We start from the raw sequence: 17,440 nt of genomic DNA on the forward strand, positions 1-17,440 counted from the left end.
TTTTGAACTGCAACTTCCAGAAACCCCAGTCAGGACAGCTGGTGGTGAAGGCTTCTGGGAGTTGCAGTCCAAAACTCCTGAATAACCCAAGGTTAAGAACCAGTGGTTTAGACCATAAACCTGAGAGAAGGTTTCTCTTTTTCTCTCTCTCTCCAGCTGTAGAGTGGCACATACATTCTCTCTCCTTCTCCCCTCACTACTAGGTTTATGAAGTAAAACATCTTGTAGAAATAATCAAATATTCATAAAATAAGGGCTGCATTTATATTATTTCAAAGGTCACGTATATAAAAATCCATTTGCAGTGGAGTTGCAATTGAGTTGGACTGCGATTTCTAGCATTCCTCTCAATTCACTAGGGTGGCTAAAGCTGATGGGAGTTGGAGTCAAAAACACGCGATCAATTGCAACATGTGGTAGGAGTTGTGATTCAATAACATGTGGCAATTTTCCCACCTCAAAGTATTGTTTACTGTATTTCTAAATTGCAACATTTCAAAGATCATCCTTTTTATGCAAGCTTTTAGTCATTACATTAAACACAAAAAAGTCTTAGCATGAAATGCTTTTCATTTATTGGTGTTGTGTTTTTTTTTTGCTGTGTTTTGAAAGTGTTTTCAAACCATTTTCAGATTGCAAGGTTTTTTTCATATTATTGTATGTTTAATATTTTGATAGGTGCTTTTACTTGCTGAATATGGATGATGGGAGTTGCAGCCCAGTGCCATCTAGAGACTGATTCTTCTGGAGAACCATGCTAGAACTCACGAATATGGCCCAAAACCAAAGTGAGCAAAGCTTGAGTATTTAGGGGTCATATCTCAATGGTAGAGCTGAGTCCCCAAGATCTTCAGGTAGAGCTAGAAAAGAATCCTATCGGAAGCCATAGAGAGATGCTGTCCGTCAGTGCCAGAATACTGGGCCAAATGGCCAATGATTAGGCACAGTATAAGGCAGCTTCCTACGTTATTTTTTTCCATTCCATACAAGAAGAAAGAAGACTTGCCATTTATTCAGAAGAATACACTTTATAGAACTGCTGGATAGCTCAGTAGTTTAGATCTCTGGCTGTGAAGCCAGAGGGTGGGACTTTGGATCCCACTGTGCCTTCCCTGACAGGGGCCGGACTTGATGATCCATAGGGTCCCTTCCAGCTCTGCAGTTCTAGGTAAAGGTAAAGGTAAAGGTTCCCCTTGACAATTTTTGTCCAGTCGTGTTCGACTCTAGGGGGCGGTGCTCATCCCCATTTCCAAGCCATAGAGCCAGCATTTTGTCCGAAGACAATCTTCCGTCGTCACATGGCCAGTGCGACTTAGACACGGAACGCTGTTACCTTCCCAACGAAGTGGTCCCTATTTATCTACTTGCATTTACATGCTTTCGAACCGCTAGGTTGGCGGGAGCTGGGACAAGCGACGGGCGCTCACTCCGTCCCGTAGATTTGATCTTACGACTGCTGGTCTTCTGACCCTGCAGCACAGGCTTCTGCGGTTTAGCCCGCAGCACCACCACATCCCTCTGCAGTTCTAAGATGAATATAAATTATATTTTTTAAAAAAATCAGAACTGTCAGATGTTTCATATTTTAGCACTACTTGACTCTAAGAAACATGAACATAGATTTCTGCAGTGTTTGTGCAGATTAGTTAAAAGGAGCAACACTACTCTACTAGGATAACATCTCATTGAAAGCGCACTCTGTGAATGGATGGCAAAGATGGGATTAAATGGGTCAACAGTATGGGTAACAGCTGCCAGCCACTCTCTTGATGACTTGTGGTTTGAAAGGATGGCATAAATAGATGCGAAGCGGTGTGATAATGCTTTTTATATTCCAGTGGCATCCCAGAATCCTAGCAGTTTGGTCAGAGGTCCCATTGAGATTTTAAAAAATAAAACCTTGCATTCTTATGAATGCAAGTCCATCAGGCCACTAGTGACTAATTTATGTGATCTGCAGAGAGATTATTTTGTGCAGCATGGAAATGCATGCCTCTAGAGGAGGAGAAACAGTCCTTGCTCTGTTTCACAGTAGCCTTTGCTACAGCAGGCAATGGAAGACTTGGTTAATATTTTATTCTATAGCCTCTTTATATTGTAGATGTTCCCTTACTCCCACCCCATATATCATTTAATAAAGTCAGAGGACAATGCCCCAGAGAGCCTTTTAAAAAACAGACTTCATATTTTACATGCAGTACAAAGCTTGACAGGGAAGAAGGCTGACAGAGGAAAAAATCGATTCATTTGAGTTACGGTGGCAGAGAAGAGCTTTGTGGATACCACAGACTGCCACAAAGATGAGCAAGAGGATCTTAGACCAAATAGAGCCTGAACTATCACTGCCAACAAAAATGACAAAACTGAGGGTGATATATTTTGGGCACATCTTGAGAAGGCTAGACTCTCTGAAAAAGACAATAATGATAGGAAAAGCTGAAGGCAGCAGGAAAAGAGGAAGACTAATATTAGATGTACTGCCTGCCTGAAGGAAGCCAGAAGCTTAAGTTTACAAGAACTGAGCAGGGTTGTTGAGGACAAGATATTTTGGATACCATTCATTCATAGAGTTGTCATAAGTTGGTGGTAACTTGATCACATGTAAGAACAACATATTAAAGGGAGGGGAGGGAAATTAGCTTAGATATTTTTTAAAAAATTAAAAAGCACAATGATTCAATTAACAAGTAAATCGGAACAATTTTCCAATTTATTTTAATTACAAAATTGAAATTTTGCTATTTTGCAGACTAATATCATGAATAGGAGCTATACGTATGAGAGATTCCGGCAGTAATGAAACATCTATCTGCCAAGACAATGGCTTTCCCATATGACTGTATTAACCTGTGTTAAATAGCAGCATCCTTGGCAAATTGGACTCAGTGCTAATGTGACTAGCTAAATCACCCAGCCATTTAACCTAAAAATCATGTCTATGTTGTCAGGTTGTAATAACCTTTCAAACATATGAAACTGGGCACATGGTTGCAATCTTAGCTCTTGTTAGGAGTGGCGGCACTGGCTGCCACCCTACACACAGCTGCACATAATTACGCTAGATTGAAATAGCGAACAGGATTACAGGCCCATTTCTCCTTTCAGCAAAATCTAGAGCAGCTGCTTAGCATTACATGTGTTTTTCTTTCATAGCATTTAAATACACAGCATTAGAAGTGAAGCGTGAATCTTTGCAGGATTACAGTCATAGCTGCAAAGGTCAGTATACAAGATGCAAAATATTCAGGAAGTTCTGTTATCTAAAAAGAGTACACCAGTTCTCTTCACATACCGGAAAAACCCTGATTAGGGTCATCATCAGTAGGAAGTAACTTTTTTGTGCATAACAATGAAGACTGCTCAACTGATCTTTGGATAGGTGCAAACAGGGGAAAAAGTCGTCTACACTCATTTGTATCTTTTTGTGATTAGTCTGGCAAACTATAGAAGTTCCTCTCTAACAGTAGAACCAACTGCATTTTTATCATGGCTAGACCAAGGCAATTATCTCCTGAGGAAGAAGAGCAAATGCTGCCACCCCAAATTCATCCATATTTTTTGTCACATGAGGCAGGAAAACCCACTAGTGTTTATTCCTATCATGAAGAAAAAACGTGCAATAAATACATATTAAATAATGAAAAACATTCAGCCTGGGGCAGCTGCCTCACTCCATCCAATGACAGGGCTGGCCCTGACCGTTATCCAAATTGTCAAATACACTCTGCCTGTGGTCCAAAATAAAGTACACAGCTGTTTGTTCCAATGGGCAAACAGCTGCCAGGAGTTACAAAACAGGGGACTACAAAAGCTTTTTCTGTAATGGCTGGTAATATTAGCAATATTCTGAACATGAGAGATACGGCTTGAGGAAATTACTGTGAGCTTCATATCAGCAACCCTGGACTTTCCAAAGAAGGGTAGGGTATCATTAGAGCTTGGAAGTATTACTTTTTTTGGACTAGTATTCTCAGAATTCCTCAGCCGGCACATCCACCGGCTGTCTTAGCTGGGGGATTCAAGGGAAGCTGAGCATAGTAATTTTTCAAAAAGTTCTGGCTACTAAATAAATGCACAAATGGAGGAAATGCCTACATAACTGCATGATAGAGAAACTTATTCCAAGTGGGCCAGAAGCATTTCATGATGACTGAAAGGCACTGTTCAGTTGTTTTTTTTTTAAAGGCAGAATTAAAAACAGCATTCAAAATCTTTATTTCTGTCCTGACACTGGAAGCTGATGCTGCTTAAGCTTTTCTCTTGTGTATGTATTTGCCGTTCCCTCTGCTGATCCCCACACAAAAGTCTACGTGTCTTTGGCGGAGTCTCCATTCCCCCTCAGACTTTTCCTTTGCCAGCTGGAAGCACACTGAGAAAGTGAAAATGTGAGTCAAAGAGCACAATTTGAACAGCTGTCTAAATACCATGTAGATGGTTTTTTCTTCAGACGGTTGCATTATGTGACTTAGGACTGCAATATCCAAATCAAATCTTATGACCCCATTATCTGATTAATAAATGGGACATTTCCTTGCTCTTTAATTGTGTGATTCCAGCCCTGCTTACCTGAGAGTGAGCACCACTGGACACAGTGGTAGTTAACAACCGTACAGGATGGCATGGTTTGCTTTTCCAGTATTCTGGACCGACAGCAAACCCACCTGCCTTCCTAATATTTCCATTCGTTTTGACGGCACTATGGGCATAGCGGAGAACAGAGTTTGGCTCACTGTGTGGAATGTGCTGCACAGATAGCTGTAGAAAGATCAGAGGAATTGACGAAGTTCATTTTAAGTTGCTAGGATCAGGAACCAGCCAAAAGTTAAGCACAGGCTGATCTCTGACTTATTAAAATTAACAGGACTTTAAAGCCCTTGAACTTTGGAATGTATCCTATGTTTCTGTCATTCCAATAAAATGGCTGAGAATGTTATCATACTATTTTGGGAATGACTAATCCGTGGAATGTCTGAAATGCTTTTGACAATGTATTTCCTAGCTAGCTTTTCTTTATTTTAATGTTATTATTTGCAGCTTCTATAAAGCTTGCCTTTGGGTTAAGCTATGCACTATATTAAATGTGTAGAAGGATGTTGCATTAAGTACTCAGTGAAACAGCATGGACTTTTAAAGCCGCTGCATAGATTGGGGCCTTTCAGAGAGTTTCTCTTTTTTTTTTAGTGGGTGAGGAAGCTTTAAATCTCTTCTACACTTCCAGTTAGCCCAATATGCTTATTTTGAGTGACTAGAAAATAACAATCAATACTAGAGATGGGAGTATTCGTACTCGTATACGAATATAAATACTCCCGCACAGGTGGAAATCATGAGGGGCCAGCCCCATGAGGCCCGACTGTCCACTCATGATTTTGTCCCTGTTCCTCAGAGGCTTCTTATTGTGCTGTTCTCCTCAATGGATTGGCCACTCTCCGACCTAGCAGAGAGGCTTGTCATCCCACCTCCTGCCAGGACTAGGTAATCGACTGCAGACAATGGCATGACAGAAAGGTCTAACGAGCTCACATCAGCGGTGAAATTATGAGTGGACAGTCTGGCTCCATGGGGCCAGACCCTCATTATTTCCACCTGTGTGGGGATATTCATATCCAAATACCCCCATCTCTAATCACTACTTATTTTAGGCTGAAATCCTGTTGCTTAGTGTTATAACTTGGACTAAGCCATTGAATCAGTGGGGATCTGTAAGTTCCACTGATTGAAGAGAGTCTTCTCTAGTTGTGACTTACTATGCAAAAGTAAGTTATAGCAAGAGTAATCCCATTTGTTTCAATACAATTTATGAAGGAGCTGACTTACTAAATTTCCACTGATTTAATAGGCCTACTCTAGTGTTAACTTCCTACATAACTCCATTGTATGCACTAACTGCACTGAGACCCCAAGCATTTGAGAATTCAGCACTCTAGAATCTGGGGCTGGATAACTGACTGCTTCAGTTTTCTTTTACAACAGCAGCAGCATACATTCTTTCCATCTGAAAAAGGAAGAAATTGGTGAATTGCAGTAACTTATTACAAGAACTAGATTGAAAAAGAAAATTCTTATCCACCCTCAGCATATAGGATAGAGAGAACTTTCAGCAATATGTCATTGTATCCGTATGGGGTGCTGCTGAATTTACTACTAGTGTAAGAAAATGGTATTCTAAACACATAAAAATGCCCCAGTTTTCATCAGTGAACTGTTTGAAGTACAGCAAGTGTCATAGCCTTTAGGTAGCCATGGTGCAGAAACAAATCCACTGCATGATGCTAATGGATAACCAATCTGTGTGGTTTCATCAGGCATTTGTTAGCTTATAACAACATGTAATCCCTAAATGTAGACTCAGGACTGGTAAAAAATCAGTGATGCAGATACTGAGTGGGCCTTTTTGTCTAGTGATGATGTCAGTCTCCGATCATTCAGTGATACATGGTACCTTCTCTGCTCTTTGCTGTTTTCATTTAATAGTATAAATCTTGCACCCTCTTCATTCCAGGGCTGAGCAAGCCTCCAAAAAGCTGTCTGGAAAACAATTTATAGAGCCAGAAATGAAGGCCACATTGTTAGACGTCCAAATATTGTTGGGCATTGCCTCCCATCCATTCATCCAGCATAGCCTGTGCTAAAGAATTATGGGAGATGAAGTATATAACACATGGAGGGTCAACATTTCACTACCCCTGCTTTGACTCTTAGCAGGAGTACAGAGGAATGAATTGGAGGGTGCAGACAGAACCTTGATTTGGGGTGTCATATATGCTATTTCACAGCATGGAAAAATGCTCCAAGAATCTTCTAGCTAGCATGGCCTGGAAAAGAGCAGGAAAGTTATCAAGGGCTGTAGAAGCAGGAAATAATATGTGCATAAAATTAAGTGTTGATAGAATCAGACATGTATGACTATAATTTGATACCTCCAAGGAATATGAACTGAAGTTCTTAATTTAAAGATAGTGTTTCATTTACTATAATGCTATTCCAGAATATTGTAGTCAGTGTAACAACACTGTGGTTCTGAAATTCCTATCTAGCATTAGGGAATTCTTTGCTTTGGATCTCAGCAATAATATGTAAGCACACTCATGCAAGCCTATTGAAAAACCATCATTGACACTATCATCTGCCAAAGCACTTGTTCAAGAGGTATGTATTTAAATGCTTAATCTCTGGCCACTACTGAGTTTTCCAAACTTGCTGGCATATTGAGTGTAGCACCTTAACAGCATCATCTTTTAAGATTTTCAATAGTTCAACTAGAATGCCATCACCTCCACTGGCCTTGTTGTTAGCCATGCTTTCTAGGGCCCACTTGACTTCACTCTCCAGAATGTCTGGCTCAAGGTCAGCAACCAGACTATCTGGGTTGTCTGGAACATCCAGATTTTTCTGGTATAATTCCTCTGTGTATTCTTGCCACCTCTTCTTGATGTCTTCTGCTTCTGTAAGGTCCCTACCATTTTTGTCCTTTATCATGTCTATCTTTGCACAAAAAGTTCCTTTAATATCTCCAATTTTTTGAACAGATCTCTGGTTTTTCCCTTTCTATTCTTTTCCTCTATTTCTTTGCACTGTTCATTTAAGAAGGCCCTCTTGTCTCTCCTTGCTATTCTTTGGAATTCTGCATTCAATTTTCTGTAACTTTCCCTATCTCCCTTGCATTCTGTTTCCCTTCTCTTCTCTGCTATTTCTAAGGCCCCGTTGGACAACCACTTTGCTTTCTTGCATTTCCTTTTCTTTAGGATGGTTTTTGTTGCTGCCTGCTGTACAATGTTTCGAGCCTCCATCCATAGTTCTTCAGGCACTTTGTCCACCAAATTGAGTTCCTTAAATCTGTTCTTCACTTCCACTGTGTATTCATAAGGGACTTGGTTTAGATTATACCTGGATCTAAATACCAAGAATACATAAAGCATATTAAACAGTAACTTGGCTCAGGACTATAGCCCTACTCAGATATTATAAGAGCAGATACATTAACCCAACTTGTGGGAAGCACTGTGAACCCATCCTTCTCCATTATCTAACTTCATTGCTCCCTTACACAGAGTCAGGTCTTCAAAGAGAAGAGCCCTGCTATACGTGTGGGAGGGGTCTTCACAACCCCAATTCACATGGAGAGACACCATGGATGGGGGTTGGGATTCTTCTCTTTAGAGTTACCACCTTCTGTGTATAGGTGAATGATAAAATTCAAAACAGAGAGGGCAGGACCACAGATCTTTCCTCTACCTGTGGTCAGTGTACTGCTTTAATAACTGAATATGACTTTATACCTAGAATGGCTCCATTAATAGCATTTACATCCCATTAATTTTTGGCGGGTCTATTCTAAATATGATTGACTGGAAAGCTCCAACTGATTAATGTTATAATGTTCATTATAACTCTTTCAGGCTGATATCTAATTTGTTCTAGAAAAAAATGCTTCACAATGTTTCACAATTCTTTTTTGTTGTTTAAGATCAGGTCTTATCATGATCAAGAATTTGGAAAGGCAACAGCAGCTGTTGCTGCTGCACTCCACATAACAAAAATCTGTCATGGGATGGATTCCAGTTAAGACTGTTCCCAAGGACCCTGATCTAGCAAGAACTCTGAATGCTCGATGCATATTGTATACAGAAATTCTTAGACTTAGCAGCTGGAAGACCATTTCCCATGTTCCATATGGCATTCTTATGAGAGGAGTTCAGAAGTTCATGACAATGAATTAAATAATGATGAGAGACTGCAAGCCAAATTAAGGCCCAATTATGCCCTGAAAGTTATTACAGTAGTTCTCTACACTTTGAGTAAGTTTCTCTCCCTTTCCTCTACCTCCTCCCATTTTTAAATAGACAAAGCTGAGCTGAACCCGATAGATTTGCATAATGATTGCTGTGGGCCCTTAAATCACACATCTCAAGTAAAAAAGTGATTTAGTGTTCACATTCATTTTTGTTTCACACTTTATTTCTCTAAAATAAAGCTGCCAATACTGTTAGAAAAGAAAGGAAGAGGGAAGGAGATTAATTAGTGTTCCTACCATTTTAGCCATATAATTTTACTCACAAGCATATCCAGCCAATATGCACAACAATTATAGTTGTAGACCAACATATCTGGAGGACACTTAGTTGAGTGAAGGCTGCACTATACCCTACGTAGTTATGTTGCCAATTCAGAAAGAATGGCCATCTTGGTATTTGTAAAAGAGATATATATGTTCTTTTAGTTCACATACTATTTCTTCTCCATGACGGTGGTCCAATGCAAGAACGGGATCATTTGTATATACTGCACGTGGGCCTATATATATTATTCATCTGTTACTCTGATCAACCCTTGCCAGCATACCTACCCTTACTCAGGGTTGTAGTTCAACAACATCTGGAAGGATACAGCCTTGATATACAGAAAATTCCGCTGCAGCTCTCATTACTCATAAAACACTTATAAAATTTCACTGCAGGTCAACATACCTGCATTAAGTGGTTAATGAATCAGATGGCTACCATTGAGTGACAATTAAACACCAAATTATATTCTTGATCATTTGCTTGATGGTACATGTGTCTGTACACATTACATGCCAGCATGCATCAGAATCTCATGGTTTGATAAATGTAGAATAGATTAAAGTTCCCCAGTATTAGTTCTGCTTCTGCTGCTATCATAAAAACAATAATTTAATGTTCATTTCTTTATGTGTACATTTTTTCCCTTCTTCCTGTCTCTATTATTCCACAGATGGGGTGAGACTCATGTAAATCATTAACCTCACTGCTCTCAGGAAATTAAGGGGCCTGATGGTCTAGGAGTAACAAGAAACACATTATCAAAACAGAGCTCCAGAACTGCACCTTCATGCAAATGCTATTTCAAATGGTATTGAATATATTATTTCCCCACATTTCCAATGCTATGAGACAATGTTGTTTTAGGGTATGACAGAACAAATTTAAAATCCATGTATATTACAGAATACAGAATGCATTTAGATTAAATATGACAGAAGTTCAGAACAGAATATATTTGATAGTTTTAAACTATGGTTTCCATTGAAGGACATGGTGGCGCGGCAGGTTAAACCACAGAAGCCTCTGTGCTGCAAGGTCAGAAGACCAGCAGTCGTAAGATCGAATCCAACTGATGGAGTGAGCTCCTGTTTCAAGTAGATAAATAGGTACCACCTGAGTGGGAAGGTAACAGCATTGTGTGTCTAAGTCGCACTGGCCATGTGACCACGGAAGATTGTCTTCGGACAAACGCTCGCTCTGTGGCTTGGAAATGGGGATGAGCACCGCACCCTTGAGTCTGACACAACTGGACTAACAGTCAAGGGGAAGCTTTACCTTTATGGCCATTGAAAAGGACTGTGACAAAGTTATGTAACTAAGTGGTGCAACACTCAAAGAGAAGGTGCACTGCTGCAGCTTCTTGGATCAGAACTTTATGGAGAGTTCCTTAATATGAGTGTGCTTCCAGATATTGTCAGAATTTTGGTGATTGGTGTATCAATATTGTGGCCTAGACATGCACAAATCAACTGTAAGTCTCATGCTGATGGACACAATACTGCAAATGTACTGGCAATAATTAGTGTGTGGGGGAGGCAATAAATACACTGGCCAGAGATTTCGATTTGGTCCAGAATCTCCTGTATCCTTTAGCTTTCCACCATGGAAGAGTCCAGATCAGGCCATGTGGTGGTAGCAGTGTCATTTGCTTCTTTTGGAAAGAGCCACAACTTTTTCCTCCTCCCCTGTTGCTGAGGCAGCTTAGCTCCACACACACCGGGAGACCTTCTTGACCTCCCTTTTCTTGCGCTACAGTACTAACATTGACCCTGCCAATCACTTCCCTTCCTCTTCCTGTTAGAGCAGCACATAGTCTTGTCTTTCTGAAAAAGAACATCCCTTCCTTCTCATCTCTATCTTTCCCTCTCTTAGGACTCCCACTTTCTCACTATGCATATAATACTGCAGAAATGCCTACTTCCTCAGCAGTCTGGGGGGGGGGGGAGCTGATAAGAAACCATAGAAAAATTGAGATGGAAGGGGCCTATGAGACCATTGAGTCCAACCACCTGCTCAGTGCAGAAATCCAAATCAAAGCAGATCTGGCAGATGATTGTCCAAGGGATTGATTCATTAGTATAAAAGTGTAGTGAAGCATGAGCACAGTAGGGGCTTCATATCTGCAAGGGCTCAATTCCAAGTCATCTCCCCCACAGATGCTGAAAAATACAGATTATAGTGAATACTATTATAATAACAAATACTATACATAGCATGATCTCTGGCTCCCTCTCATGGCTAGTTTTGGTAACTTCATAGTTGAAAACATTTTTGGGGTTTTCTTTTAGTATTTTTAATATTTTTCAGACCACGGCTAAGTTAATCAGTGGATACTGAGCCCACCAATAGGGGCATCCTACTGTATTCTGATATCTTTATCAGGCTTTTTTTTAAAAAAAAAGTTAACCCCTGCAGTATGTTTTTATTCTAAAGAAGCATGCTGGACATACTACCAAGTTAATTGTGCTCTCCATTGGCACTGTGGCATGCTGCAGATACTTTCTAGTATATCGGTTAATGTAACAAAAGTTAGTTTTATGGATGATGGTCAATTTGATAAAATGGCAACCCTTACTACTGATAGCCTGTTATGATTAATTCCCTGAATGACTAATTTATTTATTGTGAAAAGCCTACAACTCTTTAAGATGCAGTCATGCCTTGGCTCCTGATTGTAACAGTTAAAACAAACAAGCAAAAAAAGAAGGAATGTGAAAAATGATTATTTAAGAAATTAAAAATACATTACTCTTTTTAAAGTAATAATACATTTTGAGTGGAAATTCATAACTGAATGCTCAGCAATTTTAATGAAATTCAAATATTACATATACAATTTTCCATATATAACTATACTTACTGAGCTACAGAAGATACAAGGTGCAAGCAAGTTAAGAACACCACAAACATTCTTAACATACACGAGCACTCTCTAGAGATGGGCATAAACTCAAAGTTTGTGATGATTCATGGCTTGTGGCTACTCACGGAGCAAGGAACACGAACTATCATGAACCCCCCCCAATGAACCCACCTCCAGCTTGTTTTTTGAGTCATTGCCCCCAACCCACAGGGATGTGAGCACCCCTGATAAAAAGTAACCTAAGATTAGAAGAGGAACATCCCAGTCACTCAACCCCATTTGCTTCCTCCACTCTCCCAGAGATTTTTTAAAAAGTCATACAGTATTTTTTTTCCCAAGATTCCTACCTTTCTGAGGTCCAGATTATGAACACAGCTATTACGCACCTCCTCCTGTAGCAACAGCAGGTCCAGGGTAGCTTGAAATAAATTCAGTGACTCCAGCTCAGCTTCTTGGCTCAGGACAGTTTCTATTAGTGGTATAGAGTCGCTTCCCCCTGCCTCCCCTAACCCAATCACTAAACCCTTGGGTATCACTTGGCAATTTGGGGATCCAATTACATTCACTGGAGTTCCTCGGAGTCCAGGTTCTGGACAACAGAAAGGAGAGCTTAGGTCCAAGGAAGGCTTGTATAAATGAACAAAAGAAGTCAGACTCTGGAGCTCACCTCTACCTGTCCCTTGGCATGCCTGTCATTTGCTTCTCCAGGCCTGGGGCAGTGACCAGCCTTATCCAAGCATGTGGCTAGAGTCTCTGGTGTCTGACTCCTGTTGCAAGCAAACAAACAAGGTGAGGGTAGACAGCTTCCAATGTTGTCCTGTCTTGCATCCTCTTCTTCAGAGAGAGGTGACAAACCCATGCCTTTCCAGTCCTGTCCTTTCATTCTCCCTGACCCTGCTTCCCCCAGCTGCCTGTCATTAGACAACTGTCCCTCAGTTAGGTGTGTGATCCTGAGAAAAATTACTCTCCTCTCAGCTGCCTGATACCTGTGCGCTGGGGACAGATGGCTTGCTAGCACAAAGTCACTGAGAGTTAGAATAATATTTTTCTGCTTGAAATGGCAGTACAGAGAATCCTTAAAGGGAAATGCAGAAATATCATGTTTTAAGAATATATACCTAGGTATAAGAAACAGTTACAGAGCAAAATCTGGAAGGCAGCTATATAAGACGCAGGGGCAGGGGGAGGGGAAATCACAGTATAAAAGAAATATTTAATTTATTGTAATGCTGCTCTGAAAAGAAACAGCATTAGAAACCTGGCAATAGCACAGATTTAAAAAAACAACAATGTGGATTTGATTGCCATATTGATTGGATGTAAAGATCCAGACCAGACAGTGAAATGGCACCATCTGGTGATTTTTTTTCTTGTCTGTCTCCACCCCAACCCCTCACAATAGCCTGTAAAATATACTGTATGATTAAAAACTCCCAGAAAAATATTTCCAAGTGTGGTGATGGGGAACAATAACATGACTAATTAGTTAATTATAATAAAAACCAACAAAAGCAGCAGTGATAATAAACAATACAAAACAGAAAAGTAATAGTTTTGAGCGGCAATAGGAAATAATCATTGTAACCCAAACTGGCATATTGCTGAATAGAAAGGTTTTGGAGTCCATTTTAAACAGGCAATACACTCATGTCTGATAGAGATCTGCAATTGTAACAGTCCAAGATATCCCAGGCAGCCTCTCACCAGGGGCAAGGGCACCAGGACCCAGTTCACCATGCAGAGCATCAAGTCCAAAGGTACTCACTGTGCAGGTGATCATGACTAAGCACAGGGTTGGGAGAACAGAGCCACAACAAGGCACCAAGATGCAGGAGACAAGAGCAACGGGCAAGGCCAGAAGAGAAGCAAGTGCAAGAACACTGGAGTCAAGACACAGAGATGTAGGAATAAGGGAATACAGGGGCTCTGGAGCTCAGGAGCAATAAACACAACCAAAAAACCTTTGTTGCTGAGGCTGGTTTTGGGAGAGAGAACCACTCCTTAAATAGAACTTCCCTCCAGGTTTCCAGGTGAGCCTCATGAGTGGCCCAACAGCTGCTACACAGGCCAGGGCCTGAGCCTGCAAACACCAGATCACTCCTGGGTCAGGCTTGCCCTGATCCTGCAGCTGCCAGGGCAGTGTGGGCCAGATCCTGACAGTAATTATGGTGCCACCAAAATTTGTATTTTCTACCTTGATAATACATAGTTTGATGTAAAGCAAGCATTGTGACACCCCCCCCCCCACACACACACAAGTCCTTTTCCGGAATAGATTAATGTCTGATCCAGAGAGATTTTAATCCATCTCTCACAGCAGGCTCCTCTTCATATATGTATCTCCAACGCCATTCCCAACTCCTCATACATTTGTAGTGGTCCCAGCAGTGCTCAACAGAGGAAAGGACATGAAAAAATTATTTGCAATAAATGTTCACTGGTAGATCTCCATAATATGCTACATGAGAAAAGGGCATCAGGTATTAATATCTCATATCCAAGCCTTAAAGAACATTAATGATACGTACCAGCAGCCTGCAGACAAACCAGAAACTAATAAAAAACCTTAAAACTAGCTCACTCAAGATCTGTACCAGTTGGTTTCTAAAATATTTTCAAGGGCCTCCTGATGCCTTGCTAAAGCCTTATTTTGGTATTTAAATAGGATGATTCTTTTCAGAGCATACAATCAATTTCTGTGTGTGGGAGCTGAAACAAATCTTGCAAAAGAAGAATACTAGAAAATAAGCATGCAAAGTCTGTGATCATCCAGTATGGGCTAACTCCAGTTACTACTCTTAACTAGAGTGGACCCACTGACTGAATCCTGTTGCTTAACATAGAAATCACAAGCAGGCTCAATAGAAGCTACAGAGATGACTCACTAAATCCCCATTGATTCAATGTACTCGCTCTACTGCAACTTATGAAGCTAAGTGACAAGATTTGAGCCACTGAATGGAGTTTTACATATGTGTTTAATTACAAAACTGGCACTGATTGGAAAATCATGTTAATCATCTTAGAGCTGCAGAGCTGGAAGAGACCTCATGGATCACTAAGTCCAGACCCTGTCAAGGAGGCACAGTGGAGAATTGAACTCCCAACCACACCAAAACTACTGATCTATCCAGCAGATCTAGTTAGGAGCTCACAGTTACATCTAGCCCAAATATTCGCTTAGGCAATGTGAGCAGGAGAGGAGGAATCTAGTGTAGGTTTTAGTTGCAAACTGGTTGTGCATCTAGTTGTGATAGCCTGTCCATAGTGTCATCAATGGCATGTTTAGGAAGAAACATAAATACACTACATCTTGGTCAAGTGGGAACCTATGAAATTTAACTTGCATGTTGTTTTCTTCTGCTAACTTTGTGTTGGATTTAGACCACAAATATTTTCCTTAAAGCCAAAGCAGGCAGCCTACTACTCCATAGACATCTAAGACTGTACCTTTCATCGTTGCTGATCATTGGTTTGTTGGAGAGAGCTAATGGGATTTCAGTACAACATGTTTGCAGGATAGGTTGCTTACCAATGTTCTCTGCTACAAGTATACATGCTCAGGTAGGAGAAATACCTCTCACACTCAGCAGGGTTTATTTCCAGTTAAATGTGCCTGGGAGCTACAGTAAATATAAGTAATAAGTAAGTGTGCTACAAGAACTGTCAGTCATTTATCTTTTCTTAAAGTAGATCTTCAATGCAAATTGTAATTGAAGAATGCAGCTAGTTTAACGCCAACTGCTTACGATGCATTATGGTAAAATATATTCAGAGACATTGACTGATGGGGTATTTCTGATACTCAGCACTTCTCCAGATGCATCTTGCAAATAAGTTGCAGGATTTCGGACAGCAATCAACAGAATACAGAATTCTTGTCTCATTATTAGGCTTCCATTTGCCAAAATGGACATTAATGTGGGATTGGGCGAGACTTCTTCATCTGCCATACAGGCTTTTCTTTTCAAGTTACAGCCAGGCAATGCCTATGTGTAGATGTTGATGAGAGAACAGCCACTAATAGGAATGGGCCTAAGATACAATCTCAATGGAGCAGATGTAGTGCAATGGGTAAAAGTGAGTAGGCCCAGCACAAGCACCTGGGATCAGGAGGCAACTGCCAGGGCCTGAAACAAATCTGCTGCTGCTGAATTCTGATGTTGCCTAGGATTAAAAGAGAATGTACCCGACTCACCTCAGCAGCAGTGGTGTCAAGAAACGCCCCAAGCCTGCATAAAGCACATGATGTTGGCCGAGAACACCATATTATAACATGAAACCTCACCCCTGCCAGCCTGGTTAGGTACCAGCTGCCACTGCATTTTGGGAAAAAGCCTGACAATAGTAGCCAGTATATCTGCGCAGGTTGAGAGCTTTACACGGTGCTACAGTTAGCCACTAACTAGCAAGGATCAGGGGGTGAGTGCCAGCAGTGTGGGCCATTATGCTGCTAGAGACAATCTCAATACATATTCACTTTTAAACTTGTGTTGTTGTTGTGTGCCATTTAGTTGACTCTGATTTATGGTATAAATACAAACTTCGAGAGATAGTCCATGTAATTCCTATCTCAGGCTCCTTGATGCAGACACGATACCCTCCTGACCCACTACTCTTTGGGGTGGTAGGAGTGGTGCTGCTGCTGGTGCCAAGAAGAGAAAGCCTGGGTGGGCTGAACGACAAGGAAATATTTTGCTACTGCTGTGCAATTTCATGGGAGGTAAAGAAACTGCTCTTGTGCTCTCTCCACTTATTGCCTTTGGGTTTCTCTCTCTTTTTTAATCCCATTGTGCACAAAGAGTTGCAGTCCGCACCACACTTCCCAAATTGATTCAATTCCTCCTGGGAACACAGCCTATTAAAACTGCCTTCTTCCTAGCTTCCTAATAGAAAGGGAAAAACCAGAGATCTGTTCAAGAAAATCAGAGTTATAAAGGGAACATTTTGTGCAAAGATGGACATGATAAAGGACAAAAATGGGAAAGAGCTCACAGAAGCAGAGGACATCAAGAAGAGGTGGCAAGAATATACAGAGGAATTATACCAGAAAGATTTGGATATCCTGGACAACCCAGATAGTGTGGTTCCTAACCTTGAGCCTCTTTATCTGAAGTAAAGCATGGTAGCCTCTATTTCAGGGCTATCGGAAGTGCATATGAAAGTCGTTGAAGACATTAAGATAAGAAAACATAACATTAATTAAACATTTTCTGATTTCTATACTGTATAACCTTGCATTTGGTTTACCATTTTTTTCAGTTTTTCCCCTCAATAATAATAATCAGGTTGCACTGGAATATAATGAAGACCATATAGGGCATTGCATTTTATCATCCAGATATGAAATACAGTTGTATTTAGTTAGCGAAATCTTTTGCGTGAGGATCCGAGTAAGTCTGCATCCTATTTCATAAAGCAGATTTTCCTTTTTTTGTAAATGTGGTGATTTACTCTCATTGTAGTTATATTGTGCTAAGTGCAGACAGGAGCCCTTCAGCCAAGAGCCATG

At 40.6% G+C, this 17,440-nt stretch overlaps 1 long non-coding RNA gene across 1 annotated transcript; it reads right to left on the minus strand.

Annotated features, from left to right (window-relative positions):
• Positions 1-641: 641 nt before the first annotated feature.
• LOC110083904 (uncharacterized) lies at positions 642-17,055 on the minus strand. The gene is made up of 4 exons (XR_012087765.2): positions 13,694-17,055; positions 12,596-12,695; positions 5,818-5,995; positions 642-4,358 (listed from the first exon to the last, which is right to left on the minus strand). It is a non-coding gene; the product is annotated as an uncharacterized LOC110083904 (long non-coding RNA).
• Positions 17,056-17,440: the final 385 nt, after the last annotated feature.

Source organism: Pogona vitticeps, chromosome 5 (genome assembly GCF_051106095.1).
Source record: "Pogona vitticeps strain Pit_001003342236 chromosome 5, PviZW2.1, whole genome shotgun sequence".
NCBI lineage: Eukaryota > Metazoa > Chordata > Lepidosauria > Squamata > Agamidae > Pogona > Pogona vitticeps.